The sequence below is a fragment of the Hyla sarda genome, chromosome 1 (assembly GCF_029499605.1).
Source record: "Hyla sarda isolate aHylSar1 chromosome 1, aHylSar1.hap1, whole genome shotgun sequence".
NCBI lineage: Eukaryota > Metazoa > Chordata > Amphibia > Anura > Hylidae > Hyla > Hyla sarda.
Window position 1 is genome coordinate 213,819,549 of NC_079189.1, and position 16,114 is coordinate 213,835,662.

At 44.1% G+C, this 16,114-nt stretch overlaps 1 protein-coding gene across 2 annotated transcripts in view; it reads right to left on the bottom strand.

The window, feature by feature from the left end:
• The window catches only part of ABCG2 (ATP binding cassette subfamily G member 2 (Junior blood group)), a 134,390-nt gene extending 122,982 nt beyond the window's left edge, over positions 1-11,408 (bottom strand). The window contains exon 1 of one of the 2 annotated variants that reach the window (XM_056568490.1): positions 11,369-11,408. The gene's annotated coding sequence lies outside the window, so the exon portion shown is untranslated. Of the gene's footprint in view, positions 1-4,591; positions 4,611-11,368 lie in introns of those variants that run through there. The other variant, XM_056568516.1, reaches the window with a different exon arrangement.
• Between the last annotated feature and the right edge of the window lie 4,706 nt (positions 11,409-16,114).

A 16,114-nucleotide genomic window follows, 5' to 3' on the forward strand; every position in this document is an offset into this window, starting at 1 on the left:
AGGGACTGGGGCCCCCGGAAGGGTTACCCAGTCCCCCCACTTGTCGGTCTATAGACATATTTGGAATCATATTGAAGTCCCCCATACACAGACATTTAACACCCGGGTACGCTGCTGCAAAGGATATTGCTATGTGGAACACCTCTAACGTAGCTGGCGGGGGATTATAAATACCAATCAGGATTAAGGGGTCATTATTCACATAGGCGTGAACCAATATAAAACGACCTAAGGGGTCGATCTTGACAGTAACGGGCTCCCATCTAAGGGATCTATGTATCAACAAGGAGACACCCCGTGAGAAGGACGTGTGGCAGGAGTGAGCTCGCCACTGCACCCACGGCCTCCCCAGGAGGTGACACCTGGATGGGACGAGATGCGTCTCTTGTAGACACACTATCTGTGGTTGAAATTTCCGTATATGAGAAAAGACTAGTACCCTCTTTTTAGGGGACCCCAATCCCCTAACATTCCAGGACATCACTCTATAAGCAGCCATCATTAAAGAAAACAAAAAAGAGCATTAAACAGAAAGTCAAACCCCCCCCCCCCCCCCCCCAGAAGCAACACATACCATACAGTCCCCAGCAAAGAATCATAGTGCGGGCCAAAACCATTAACCAATTGAAAACCCATAAATTGAGATACCGTAGCATCCCACAAAAACACATAGTCAAAAATCCAAGTCCAGTACTCAACCAGCTATAACAAGCTCACCATAGTCTGTAGATGTAATATAGGTGACTTCTATATACGGGGGTGAACCCAGGATGTTATTAATAAAGCAGAGACCCCCTCCCACCACGGGGAATGGCTTCAACTACCACCCATCAGGGCCAGGGTACTGTGCGACGGGGAGCAAACATGAAAAAAGGGAAATCAGGACTAGCAGGATCACTCATGCCACCATGCGGGGGGAAGCTCCTCTCCTTCTGCGCAGCCATTCCAACACCTCCGCTGGATCAGTGAAGAAAACCGCTCGATCTCCATCTTGTACCCGCAGGCGGGCAGGATATGCCATTGAGTAAGAAATTTGCAATTCTCGAAGACGCGCTTTCACAGTAGCAAAGGTCGCCCTCTTTTTCTGTAAATCAGCAGAAAAGTCTGGGAAAAAGGATACTTTCACATTATCATAGGTGATGTCCCCTAATTGTCGAGCCTGACGCAGTAATAAATCACGGTCGTTACAGTTCAGGATACGGGCCAAGAACGGCCTAGGAGGGGCCCCAGGTGGTGGAGCCCGGGCCGGGACCCTATGGGCCCTCTCAACTGTAAACGCCACGGAGAATGGGGCATTGGGGAACAACTCACGGAACCACCGCTCAACAAACATGGCCGGCGCCTGACCTTCAGCCCGCTCAGGTAGTCCAATGATGCGAACATTATTCCTTCGCAGTCTGTTCTCCAGATCATCCTGTTTCTGTTTACACATGGACAGCTGCGATTCCAACGTGGAGATAGTATTCGGCATCGGAGATACCGTATCCTCTAGAGTAGAGACACGGTCCTCGACCTGCACCAACCGGCCTTGTACATTCTGCAGGTCCTGACGCAGCAGGCCCACGTCCACCTTCACCTCCTCCAGCTTCCCTGTGAGCGTCGTCTGGCAGGACGAAATCGCTTGGAGTAGCTGTTCGGTCACCTGCTTCAAAGTGAGATCCGAGCCGGAGTCTCCGGGGCTTCCGGACTCAGGAGAATCGTCCTCCACATCCTCCGGCCCCGGGGCCGCGCTGCCGGCGCCATCTTGGACAGGGCCCCGTGCAAACTCCTGCAGCTTTTCCACTGCAGATTTATCTTTGTTCCGGTTCTGGTCAGCCTTATTAGTGCGCCCCATGGTTCCGGTGCGTCCAGGTGGTGTCTCGGGAGTCAGGATACTAAACAGGAGAAAGATATCCCAGGTTCGGTGCGGGAGCTACCGCTACATGCGACCGCTCAGACCGCTGCACAAGCCACGCCCCCAGGAGTACCTCTTTAACCCTTTTTCTGCCTATTGTGTGTCTGTCGTCCTCTGTCAAGGAGGAACAGGCTTATAAAAAAAAGTACAACGCTTGCACAATCATAATGGACTACTCATAACTATACATACTGCTACAGGATATGCAGCTGGTTGGCTTGCTGAGACTTATAGTTCTACAACACTTTCAATAAAATAAAATTCAGCACTATGCAAAAGGCTCCAGTTTGTAACACCTGTAGTTTCACTAAAAAAAGTACACTGCTCAAAAAAGATACACATCCTAGATCTGAATGAATGACCTAATCGTATGAAATACTTTCTTCTTTACATAGTTGAATGTGCTGACAACAAAATCACACAAAAATTATCAATGGAAATCAAATGTATCAACCCATGGAGATCTGGATATGGAGTAACACTCAAAATCAAAGTGGAAAACCACACTACAGGCTGAACCGACCTTGATGTAATGTCCTTACAACAAGTCAAAATGAGGCTCAGTAGTGTGTGTGGCCTCCACGTGCCTGTATGACCTTCTTACAATGCCTGGGCATGCTCCTGATGAGGTGGAAGATGGTCTCCTGAGCCAACTCCTGTACAGTCTGTGGTGCAATGTGGCGTTGGTGGATGGAGCGAGACATGATGTCCCAGATGTGCTCAGTCGGATTCAGGTCTGGGGAACGGGCGGGCCAGTCCATGGCATCAATGCCTTCCTCTTGCAGGAACTGCAGACATATTCCAGCCACATGAGGTCTAGCATTGTCTTGCATTAGGAGGAAACCAGGGCCAACCGCACAAGCATATGGTCTCACAAGGGGTCTGAGGATCTCATCTTGGTACCTAATGGCAGTCAGGCTACCTCTGGCCAGCACATGGAGGGCTCTGTGGCCCCCCAAAGAAATGTACTGCGTAGGAACGGAAGCCCCCAAAAGTTACAAAATGGCGTTCTTCTTCAATTTTGTCGCACAATGATTTTTTTCCCATTTCGCCATGGCTTTTTGGGTAAAATGACTAATGTCACTGCAGAGTAGAATTGGTGACGCAAAAAATAAGCCATAATATGGATTTTTAGGTGGAAAATTGATAGGGTTATGATTTTTTAAATGTAGGAGGAAAAAACAAAAATGCAAAAACTGAAAAACGCTGAGTCCTTAAGGGGTTAAATTTCCCCACACAAATAAAAAAATTTCGGTTGCACCATACATTTTATGGTAAAACGAGTGATGTCATTACAAAGGACAACTTGTCGTGCAAAAAAACAAGCCCTCATTTTTAGAAGGAGAGCAGGAAAAAAAGAAAATGCAAAAATAAAATTGAGTGTGTTCTTAAGGCCAAAATGAGCTGTGTCCTTAAGTGGTTAAGAAGGTTCTAACAACTGCATTCCAGGAACACCCTACAAAATCTGCCATTTTGGAGACGCTCTGACCCATTTGTCTAGCCAACACTATTTGGCTCTTGTTAAATGGGCACTGTCATTAAACATGATTTTTAATATTTGATTACTTATCCCAAATAAATTACTTTTGTAATTGGCTTGAATAAAAAAATAAAAAAAACTTTGTTAGTTTTTCATCTGTATACTTCTGGCCACTAGGGGTGTCCCTTCTTGGCCAAGACAAATTCTGTCTGGTCAAAATCTCAGATTTTGGTCTCCTGCTTGTAATGGCAGGAGACCAAACTCAGGAAGTGTTTTTCTGCACTGAGCTTTATTCACAGCTGCACAGAGCCTCACTGAAAGCAGCTGCACAGCCTAAGTTGCACAGACTAAAACCTGAACAGAACCTCACTGAAAGAAGCACAGACTGAAAGCTGCTGCACAGAGCTTGAGGTTTTCTATTCATCACAGCGCTGCAATGATGTGAGGGTGGAAGTGGTCCCCCAGCAGGCTTCAGTGACATCATGCATACTGGGAAATGCCCACTTTCTTCTGCTAAAAGATGTCACTATGTGAGCAAGAATAAAGGTATGATACAGAGCTTTTAAAAGCTCTGAAACTTTTTCTAAGGGTGGTAGGTGTGTTAGGAGTAGTTAGGGAACATAGCCTGAGTTATTTATTTAGTGACCGGCACTCTTTAAAGTTGCTCAGATCCTCACTTTGCTTACTCTGTCCTTCTAACACATCAAGTTCATGACTAATAATGTAGACAGTGATTTGCTGACCAGTTCTTTTTACAGGAGCGAAATGTCATCAGAAGCAGAGAGGGGATCGAAAGCCGATACCCAGCAGCTGATGGGGGGGGGGGGGGGGGGGGGTCGCATTGGCGCATGGAAGCATGTTTTATTTTTACCTTTAAATGCATCCCCACTCTGCATTATTAACTCTGCATTATTCATTTTAATGGGAGTGAGCTGCAATACCACATACACACTGAGGAAAATTGTGGCACTGTATCATCAGCAAAAATTTATATTTTCCCCCAATCCAAGCATTCTTATTTTAAAATTAAGGTCAAAATGGGCTTGGTCCTTACAGGGTTAAAAGCTATTGCTGTGGTGACTGCATTGAACATCAAAGCAAGACGCACAAAAAAAAACCTGTAGGAAAATATCAACTACACACAACAAACTAATAAATCGGTAAGGAAACATGTTTCACAGAACAAAGGAAGGGAAATCTAAAATGCTGTTTCTTACCAGAGCTGCGGCAGGTAAAGCTCGTCTTCTTGTAGAAACTTGCTGTGGTAACTCTGGATGTGCATTAATGGGCTCCTAAGGCACCTGGTTGTCCTAACAACCTGCCCATTTCTCTACTGATGTCATTTGTTTTGCATCACATAACAAGCAGTGTCATTCTGATGCTGGATTGGCTGCTACTTTCCAGTCAGAAGACTGCACACTATATGGAGATAATGCCCCCAGAATAACCTATATGACTATTGTGTGTTTTTGCTTTTTTTTTTTACCTAAGAACAGCAAAAAAATAATAAAAAATAAAGATTTCCTAACAGCACGTTTAATACCATTTAAGCAATCAATAACAATATTTGTGTATATTACTATTGTATAATATATTGTGGCTATGAAATGATATGTGTCAGTAGTTTATGGATAATGCTTAAAGGGGTACTCTGGTGGAAAACAATGTTTTTCAAATCAACTGCTGCCAGAAAGTTTAACAGATCTGTAAATTACTTCTATTAAATCCTTCCAGTAGTTATTAGCTGCTGTATGTTCCAGAGGAAATTATTTTCTTTTTGGATTTCTTTTCTGTCTGTCCACAGTGCTCTCTGCTGACACCTCTGTCCGCAGGGGTGTGGAAATTTAAATAAAAACTACTTGTCCAAGGGACTAAAGCGGAACACAATCTACTTGTCCCTCAAGAAAATCCACTTGTCCTGGTTGATGAAATAATTTCAAACAAAATAGTCTGATCCCCCCCACTAGACCACAAGGGATGGATATAAGATCCTTTAGACACTGCTGACAGCGATGATCTAATGGTTTAATAGGTGATCGCAGCATGCCAGGATATTAGCGGCTGGAGAGCTGTAGCTCCTTTTACACCAGAGCCAAGCCCAGAAAAGTCTAGATGTAACTTTTTGATCACCTTATAAAAAATTTCTCATATGAAGTGACCAAAAATTAGCAATTCTGGACTATTATTTACATTTACACCGTTCACCGTACGGTTCAATTAACATTATATTTTAATAGTCTGGACATTTCCACATGTAGCGATACCACTTATGTTTATTTTTGTACATTATTTTTATTTAAAGAAAATTGGAAACTTTTATTAGGAAAGGGGCTTATTCACATGTATACGCACTTTTTAAAATATTTTAATCACTATTTTTCAGTCTCAATAGGGACTTATGTGTTACTGGGGGGGGGGGGGGGGTTCTGCTTCTCCAGTTTATGTGCTGCATTTTGTGTCAGAAAATGCTGGAAGTTGCATTTAGTTACTAGATAACTACAACACCCAGCATGCCCTGATACAGCCTATGGTGGTGTGGGTGTTGCAGCATGTTGCACTGTATAGTACAGTTAAGGTTATTGTGGGACATGCTGGGAGTTGTAGTTTTGGTTTGTGTCAGCTGCAGAGCCATAGTCTGTGTCAAGGAATACTGGGAATTGCAGTTAGTAACTACAACACCCAGCATGCCCTGATGCAGCCTATGGCTCTGCAGCTGACCCGAACCAAAACTACAACTCCCAGCATGTTGCACTTTATAGTTCTACAGTTTAGGTTATGGTCCAACATGCTGGGAGTTGTAGTTTTGGTTCGGGCGTTTGTGTGCATCCGTGGGGCTCTTGGTCGTCGGCTGAGTATGAAGGGGGCGGGATTCTGGGGGTGCAATTTAGTGCGGGGGCCACTAAAAATAAATAAAATTAGATGGCACAACTGCCCTAATGCCCGACGTGACAGTCCGCTCCTATACAAAACATTCATGCATACACATATCATACATGCACCAGCCACTGCCCCATATACATACACACACACCCCCCGCCACTGCCCCCCCCCCACATCATACATTACATACACACATACACTCACACCATACATATACACACATCATACATACACCTGCCGCTGCCCACCCCACATCATACATCACATACATACACATCACACTTAGACATCATACACACATTATACATTACATACACATCACACAGACATCATACACACATTATACATTACATACACATCACACATAGACATACACACATCATACATTACATACACATCACACAGACATCATACACACATTATACATTACATACACATCACACTTAGACATTATACACACATTATACATTACATACACATCACACTTAGACATTATACACACATCATACATTACATACACATCACACATAGACATCATACACACATTATACATTACATACACATCACACATAGACATCATACACACATACACTCACACCATACATATCCACCAGTGTTTCCCAACCAGGGTGCCTCCAGCTGTTGCAAAACTACAACTCCCAGCATGCCCAGGGCATGCTGGGAGTTGTAGTTTTGCAACAGCTGGAGGCACCCTGGTTGGGAAACACTGATATACACCATACATATGCACACATCATACATACACCTGCCGCTGCCCCCCCATCATACATTACATACACACATCACACATACACTCACACCCTACATATACAACCACCCTTCCTGCCGCCGCCTGCATTCTTGGTCTCCTCACCTGAGCCGCCATGAGTGGACATCAGAGCTGTAGTCCCGGCCGGTGTGAGGTGAGATTTCCGTCCACTCCTCTCTCCCCTCCCCCCTGCTCTGTGTTTTCCCCGTGCAAACTAGCAACCTCCCCGTGGTGGATTAGGTCCTGTCTAGACAGAGCCGGGGAGAGGGAGGGGGAGGGGGGAGCTGTGTGTGGGGGATGGAGCTGTGCACGGAGCTGTCTACGTCCTCTCACCCTGCTGTGTCTTCTGAGCTCCGTCCATCCTCCGGGAGGGGAGATAAGGGGGCTCTGCGGTCAGCTGGAGGCCGTCGCCCCCTCCATACACTCTGAGTGCCGGTGTGAGGTGTAGACTTCCATCGGCTCCTGCGCCTCACACCGACATTAAAGAAAAATAAGGGGGAAGTCGGTCTGTCCCTGCTAGCCCGATACAGGGCTAAATCTATAAACAATTCACCTGCCCGGCGCCCAAAACTACTTGTCCCGGGCGTCGGGCTATAGGATTTCCACATCCCTGGTCCGTGTCAATGAACTGTCCAGGGCAGGAGAAAATCCCCATAGAAAACATATGCTGCTCTGGACAGTTCCTGACATGGACAGAGGTGTCAGCAGAGAGCACGGTGGACAGACAGAAAATAAATCCAAAAAGAAAAGAAATTCCTCTGTAGTATACAGCAGCTAATAAGTAATGGAAGGATTAAGATTTTTTAATAGAAGTAATTTACAAATCAGTTTATCTTTTTGGCACCAGTTGATTTAAAAAAAATTAAAATGTTTTCCAACGGAGTACCCCTTTAACCCCTTAAGGACTCAGCCCATTAATTTTTACGTTTTCATTTTTTCCTCCTCGCCTTCTAAAAATCATAACTCTTTTATATTTTCATCCACAGACTAGTATGAGGGCTTGTTTTTTGCGCGACCAGTTGTCCTTTGTAATCACATAACTCATTATATCATAAAATGTATGGCGCAACCAAAAAACACTATTTTTGTGGGGAAATTAAAACGAAAAACGCAATTTTGCTAATTTTGGAAGGTTTCGTTTTCACGCCGTACAATTTATGGTAAAAATGACGTGTGTTCTTTATTCTGAGGGTCAATACGATTAAAATGATACCCATTATTACATACTTTTATATTATTGTTGCGCTTAAAAAAAAATCACAAACTTTTTAACCAAATTAGTACGTTTATAATCCCTTTATTTTGATGACCTATAACTTTTTATTTTTCCGTATAAGCGGCGGTATGGGGGCTCATTTTTTGCGCCATGATCTGTACTTTTTTTTGATACCACATTTGCATATAAAAAACTTTTAATACATTTTTTATAATTTTTTTTTAATAAAATGTATTAAAAAAGTAGGAATTTTGGACTTTTTTTTTTTCGTTCACGCCATTAACCGTACGGGATCATTAACATTTTATTTTAATAGTTCGGACATTTACGCACGCGGCGATACCAAATATGTGTATAAAAAAAAATGTTTACGCTTTTTGGGGGTAAAATAGGAAAAAACGGACGTTTTACTTTTTTATTGGGGGAGGGGATTTTTCACTTTTTTTTTACTTTTACATTTTTTTACATTTTTTTTTTACACTTGAATAGACCCCATAGGGGACTATTCATAGCAATACCATGATTGCTAATACTGATCTGTTCTATGTATAGGACATAGAACAGATCAGTGTTTTCGGTCATCTTCTGCTCTGGTCTGCTCGATCACAGACCAGAGCAGGAGACGCCGGGAGCCGGACGGAGGAAGGAGAGGGGCGATCCGATCATTCATTCAAATCGCGCACTGCCGCAGATGCCGGGATCTGTATTGATCCCGGCACCTGAGGGGTTAATGACGGACGCCCGCGAGATCGCGGGCGTCGGCCATTGCCGGCGGGTCCCTGGCTGCGATCAGCAGCCGGGATCAGCCGCGCATGACACGGGCATCGCTCCGATGCCCGCGGTTATGCTTAGGACGTAAATGTACGTCCTGGTGCGTTAAGTACCACCGCACCAGGACGTACATTTACGTCCTGCGTCCTTAAGGGGTTAAGGACACAGCCCATTTTGGCTTTAAAGGGGTATTCTTGCCTTAGACATCTTATTCCCTATCCATAGACATGAATGGAGGGGGCGTAGTGTGACGCCATGTCTCCGTCTCGGGAGCAGCACCCGACACAGAATGCCCGGACCTGCACCTAGATCGTGGGGGGTCCCAGCGGCAGGACCAGGAGTGCAGCTCCTGCTCTTGCTTCAGTTACTGTCACACGGAGACATGTATAAAGCTTAGATTGGTCGAGGGCTCAGTGCTGAGACCATCTTCACCTATCAGCAGAGGAGCCTGGAAAAGTAAGTGCATGAGGCTAGGTTTACACTATATTAGTGCACCCATTAGTAGTATCTGTCAGTATTCCACCAAAAACAGGATGTCGGTCTATACTGTTTCTAGGAGCAGCAAACCTTAGAGATGTCAATGGTGACTCTGCCCGGGACATATGTGCTATTTTAAACAGACTCTATTTTAAGCAAACTTGAAATCAATGGGGTCCGCTGCTCCTGTTAAAGGAGTAGTCCAGTGTAGTAAAATGTATCCCCTATCCAAAGTATAAGGCAAGGAGTCAGACTGTGCCCCAAATCTCTCCCCATGCATGGATAACCCCTAGATAACCCCGTTAACTGTATACATCTGCATTCTGTTTTCGGCAGGATGCCAATAGATAAGACTAAGAGTGTGGCCAGCGCCAACTGAATCAGTCGGCGCTAGGACCGCATGGACACTGCAGTCTCCAATAGACCGCAAAGTGTTCCGCGAGTATTTCCGCCTTAAGAATGAGCAATGCCATTTTTCAGGCGGAAATTTCCAAGCGGATTTTCCGTTCACAAATTCTGCTTCACAAATTCCGAAGTGTGAATTTGTGAACGGAAACCCATTCATTATACAGTACATTTTAGCAAGCGGAATTTCTGCCTGCAATTTCAAAGCGGAATTGCAGTCGGAAATTCCGTAGTGTGAACCTAGCCTTAAGATGCTAAACCAGTAGTGGATTGAAGAAAAGATGTAGGAATATTTGTCCGTTATACCATGCACTCCTGTTAATAGCTTTAGGGTATGTTGACACGTACAGGCTCTGCTGCATATTTTTTGCAGCTAATTTTTGATACCTATTGAAGTCAATGGGTAACAACATCAGCAGCAGAAAATATGCAGCAAATCCTATGCGTGTAAATGTACCTTTATGGTCTATTCACATGCACAGTATTCAGTGCAGATTTGATGCGCAGGATTTTCTGCTGCAGATTTCAATGGAAACTAAATGACTGAACACAGCTTCTAATCCTGCGCATCAAATCTGCGCAGAATACTGTACATGTAAATAAACCCTTAAGGGGTTATCCAAGAATAGAAAAACATTGTTGTTTTTGTTTCCAAAAACACTACCACATCTGTTCACAGGTTGTGTGTGGTATTACAACTCAGCTCCTTTCTCTTTTAAAAAAAAAAAAAAAAAAAATAGTTGCAATTCCACACACAAACCAAGGACAAGGAGTAACCTCTTCCAAAACTACATCACAAAACCTGGTGATGCAGGGATGGTCTTACAGCAATTTTCTCATGTGATTTGATACAGTTTTGATGTGTTTCTGATGCAGTTTTAAACCATAGTGAAAAACTGCACTGTGTAAGAACACCCATAGAGCTCCCTAAATGTAGGCTCTAATTCTCAGTCATTTGCTTAAAATGCACATAGGAATTCAACTAAGAATCCTCTATAGGCAAAGCATGGATTGTGTTACGCTGTGTTTCTATGAAAAGAAGGAAATGCAGTACAAAAGGACAACAAAGGCAACTTGTTGCTAGTGGCAAAAAGATTTTTGTCCTGGGCACTTTTAGTAAATGTTTACCAATGTGGGAACCCAACCTATTAAAATCTTACTATCATTTAAAAACAAAAAAAAATAATGTCAAAAGTTTTTATCCATCAGAGTCTCAGTGCTGAGACCTCCCCCAAACTCAACATATAACCAGGAAAATCACATGGCGGCGTGCTTCATCCCCTGGTTCGGCGCTCAATGTTTCTTATTACAGGAGTCAGGCAGCAGCATATGTTTCTGCTATATACTAAAACCACAGCCACAGCCCAGCCCAGCCATCCTTCAAAAGTGCAGCATTATTTTTCATCATATCGAGCATAAAATAATTGTAAGTGGAATACAAATCATACACAAAACAAAAGGACAGAAACATGTTACCTAACTGCAGGCGGCCATATTGCTCGAGAGAGAAATTGTACTCAGGATCTCCGGAAACCAAAATGCTTACAGCTGGCAGGATACAGATTCTAATGTGTTAACCCTTACAGTCATACAGCGTTTATATAAAGGAAGTTAAACTGTCATCCATTATACACAGCCTTATACATGAACAACTACATGACCAGTATGGTACAGTTTATGTGCAAAAAGAAATATACTACTTTATTCGGATGTGAAGTTTTGCAGAAATAGCAGCATCAGAGGAAATGGTTAAATCTTTCCGAGGAGTCTACAATTACATACTGTCGAGCAAAGCCTGACATGTTAGTCTGAGCAGTGCACAGCCTACTCTGCCCTTAGACTATCAGACTAAACAGTTAAATAAGCAACAGAAAAAGCTCTAAACATGTATTCTAAGCTTACACACAATATAGTGTCGCTTCTTATATAAAGGGGTTTGTGTATGTAAACGTCTGTGTATATAAACAAAATAAAAAAAGTTTTCAACAACTGATGGGATTTTTATGTATTATAATGTTGGTCTCCTTCCCTCCTATAGACATGATACTTTGTCTGTGTTATATCACTTGGCGGCATGTAAGGGATGAGCCGTAATTGTCTGGCACTGCCCCCTAAAAAAACTACCCTCACTGGCTACCTGCTAGTACCGGTTGGATCCCCTTTTTGCCTTCAGAACTGCCTTTATTTTTCATAACATACTTTCGTACTTTCTACAAGATGCTGAAAACATTTAAGTCCATATAGACATGATGACATCACACAGTTGCTATAAATTTGTTGGTTGCACTTCCATGATGCAAATCTTCCGCTCCACCACGTCCCAAAGCTGCTCTATTGGATTGAGATCTGGTGACTGTAGAGACCACTGGTGTATAGTGACCTCATTGTCATGTTCAAGAACCAGTTTGAGATGATGTGAGCTTTTAGACATTATCTTGCTGGACGAAGACATCAGAAGGTGGGTACATTGTGATCATAAAGGGGCAGACATGGTCAGCAACAATACTCACAATGCTTAATTGGCACTAAGGGGCCCACAGTGTGCCAAGAAAATGGCCTCCACACAATTACACCTACACCACTAGCTGGAACTGTGGATATAAGGCAGGATGAATCCATGCTTTCATGTTGTTTACACCAAATACTGACCCTGCCATCAGACATGGCAACTTTCTTCCAGTCTTCCACTGCCTTAAAAATCTATGCTTTATCCCAGTATCCCTCTCCTACATACCCTAGCTACACTCCAGGTAACTTTCGCAAAGCAGTGAACCAATCTTTTAGCTGGCAAAAGAGGCAAGAGTACAGCAATCCTATGACTGGTAGAAGTGGTAGAAGAACAGCAATCTTACAGCTGGCAGAAGAGGCAGGAGAACAACAATCTCCTGCCAGTTGCAGAAAGTATTAACAAAAATAGAAAAGTATTACCCAGTAGTGGACAATTGTGAATGGGGTGGTGGGTTCAAGCGAGATCCTAGACTACAATGCAAGCAAGTGCCCCTCTATTTGTTTTTGTTTTTTTAAATTTGCTTTATTGAAAAGTGAAGACAATAACATGAACAAACGTCATACAATGGATTCCATAGCACGACAACATCCCAAATTGGGAACATAAAAATAAATATAATAAACAAAAGAAGCTAAAGAAATTTAGCAACATATAATGCTGAGATGAACAATCAAAGGTCAACAGGTATACATCAAGACAATGCGGTTTCCTACTATCAGTAAGAGAGAAGCATCACGTGGAGATCAGAAAACACATAGCATGATGTGAACATGAGTGTAATCATATGTGTAACTGGAATGCACTCTTCAGGGAGGGGGGCAAAAGCTTCAAAGTGGAAAGGAGACCGCCAAGCAAAACCCCATCTTAATGGACAAACTGATCTAACAGGGCCTCTCGAGCGTATCTAAACGCAGGGACAGTATATTGAGTCAGTGAGGAGGAGCACCATAAACCCCACACCTTTTCAAACTTGCACAGGCACCCCCTATGTTTAAAGACCAATTGTTCATAGGGAATGGTTGCATTCACCATACGTTTCCAGCCAGATAGGGAGGGGGGCCTGGGATCCATCCACCTCATTGCAATCATTTTCCTAGCAAGGAAGAGGGATTCCCTCAGGAAGGTACAAATATGATGGATCCAATCCTCCTCCGACAAAATCCCAAACAGACACATCAGTGGATGCATTGGAACAGGTATAGAGATTACTGTGGACAGCAACAATATAACGTCCTGCCAGTATGCAGCAACATAAGGGCAGTCCCACATTAAGTGCCAAAAGTCGGCTCGGGGGGCATGACAACTATGGCAATTAGCATCTGGCATCCTTCCCATACGGTGTAGCCTAAGAGGTGTCAGGTAACTAGCATGTATGATATATAGCTGAACTATTTTGTTATTAGCTGCCAGTGATACCTTGGTATGAGATGAAATCCCCCCCCCATGCCACTCCTCATCCGTTAAAGAGGGCAGGTGGGTTCTCCAGTATTCCTCAGACGCCAGAGACATGTTGCTATGTTTAGTAGTAATCAAATGGGTATACAACACAGAAATGAGCCCTCTAGGTCCCTGAGACCTCAACACTCCAATCAGGGGATAGTCCGAAATGGTGGGACCTGGTGGGGGAAACTGACTATTTAGAGCATGCCGTAACTGTAAATATAAAAAAAAAAAAAAAAAAAAAAAAAAAAAAAGACGTTCTAGGGAGATTAAACTCTTCTTGTAGTTGGGAAAAGGACTTAAGCATATTATTGACATATAAAGAGTCCAGGCGGAGAACACCATGCTCCCTCCAGAATTGGGTTCTAGATCTGGGGAGAGGTGGGGAAAGCCTATATTATTCCATAGGGGCAAGTCAGCCATAATGTTGGAGAATGAGTATATGGTCTTTGCCGCTCTCCACACTTGTAAAGCCAACCGGAGGATCAGCAGGAGCCACCATCCAACAGCAGACGGGGCCTCCAACTAGACCCGCAGATCAGGCGTATTACTGAAATGAACCAGGTGGTGTTCGGAGTTTGGCATGGTGGAGGGCAGGAACCAGGACCGCAGAAGGCGTAGTTGTCCCGCTAAGTAATATACGTGAAAATCAGGCAAAGCATAGCCTGCCATGTCCTTCAATCGTTGCAGAGTGGATCGTTTCAACTTGGACCTAGAGTTGCCCCATATAAAGGAAGGTAACAATGAATGCAGGGATTTAAAAAAGGAAGTAGGAATAGGAATAGGAATGGAGGCATGTTGTTCAATATACAGGCACTTGGGAAGTATTATCATTTTAATAAGATTGATCCTACCAGGGACTGACAGCGGGAGGGAACTCCATACCCTGAATTTGTCTCTCACCATAGTGAGAAGAGGGAAGACATTTAAGGAGAAGTCTCTACTAGGGTCTTTATGTATCACTACCCCCAGATACTTAAAACTCTCTACCACCTCCAGGCCGCAAGCGGTAGCAGGCCATGGGGTGGAGGACAGGGGGAGAAAAACGGATTTGGACCAATTTATACGTAGGCTGGAGAAATTACCAAACACATCTAGCATAGATATGGCTCGAGGCAGGGACACCCGGGGATCATCAAGAAATAAAATACGGTCGTCTGCATAGAGGCCAATTTTATCCACTCTATCCCCCACTACTATGCCCGGGACCAGAGCATCCTGGCGTAATCTAATAGCCAGTGGTTCCACCGCCACCGCAAACAAGAGCGGCAACAGGGGACACCCATGCCTAGTGCCCCACCCAAGGGAGAAGGAATGAGAGCAGGTCCCATTCTCCAATACCTGGGCAGTGGGTGCAGCATAAAGAATAGAGATCCAACGCATGAAGACCTCGCCAAAACCGAAGTGCCTCCAGGCGGACATAAGATAGGGCCATTCAACAGAGTCAAATGCCTTGGCCGCATCAAGTGAGGCCAAGGCCCAGTCCACGCCAATGACAGAACTCAACTGCACAATGGTCTGGGCATGTCGGATGTTATCCGTGGTCGACCGGCCGGCATGGATGATGGAAAGAATAACTTTATTAAGCCTGTTTGCTAGAATTTTCGTAAGAATTTTATAATCCATGTTCAGGAGTGATATCGGGCGGTAAGAACCGCAATCCAATGGGTCCTTGTCAGGTTTCAGCAAGACCACAATAGTGGCCTCATAGAGGGACCTAGGCAGAGAACCAGACCGAAAGGACTCGCTGAACATGGACCGTAAGGAGGGCGGAATAATGGGGTAAGTAAGCAAGATATACTTTCAAGGGGAGGCCATCCGGGCCAGAAGCCTTTCCCTTTGCCATGTCCCGGAGGGCGTCATCAATCTCCTCCATAATATCACCATATAGAAGTGCCCTCTCATCAGCGGATTGGGATGGGAACTGAATCCCATCCATATAGTGCCCTAGGTCCTCGGCACTGTACTGAGCCCTAGAGGCATATAGGTCACTATAAAACTGAGTAAAACGTCGGGCAATAGCATCCGTGGCAATCAACATCTCCCCCGTATCCGAGCGGATCCTCAAAATAGGGGGAGAGGCCCCATTCTGTCTAAGTGAGCCAATAACTTCCCGGACTGATTCCCATTTTCAAAATAAAACTGTTTGGTAAAAAAAGAGTTTCCTATTCATCCTCTCATTTAAGGCGTTCGAGGAATCAGCAACGTATCTAGCCTCCAAGTCTGAGCATCTAGAAGCCAGGTCCTCCTCCGTGCGGGAAGACTCACGTTTC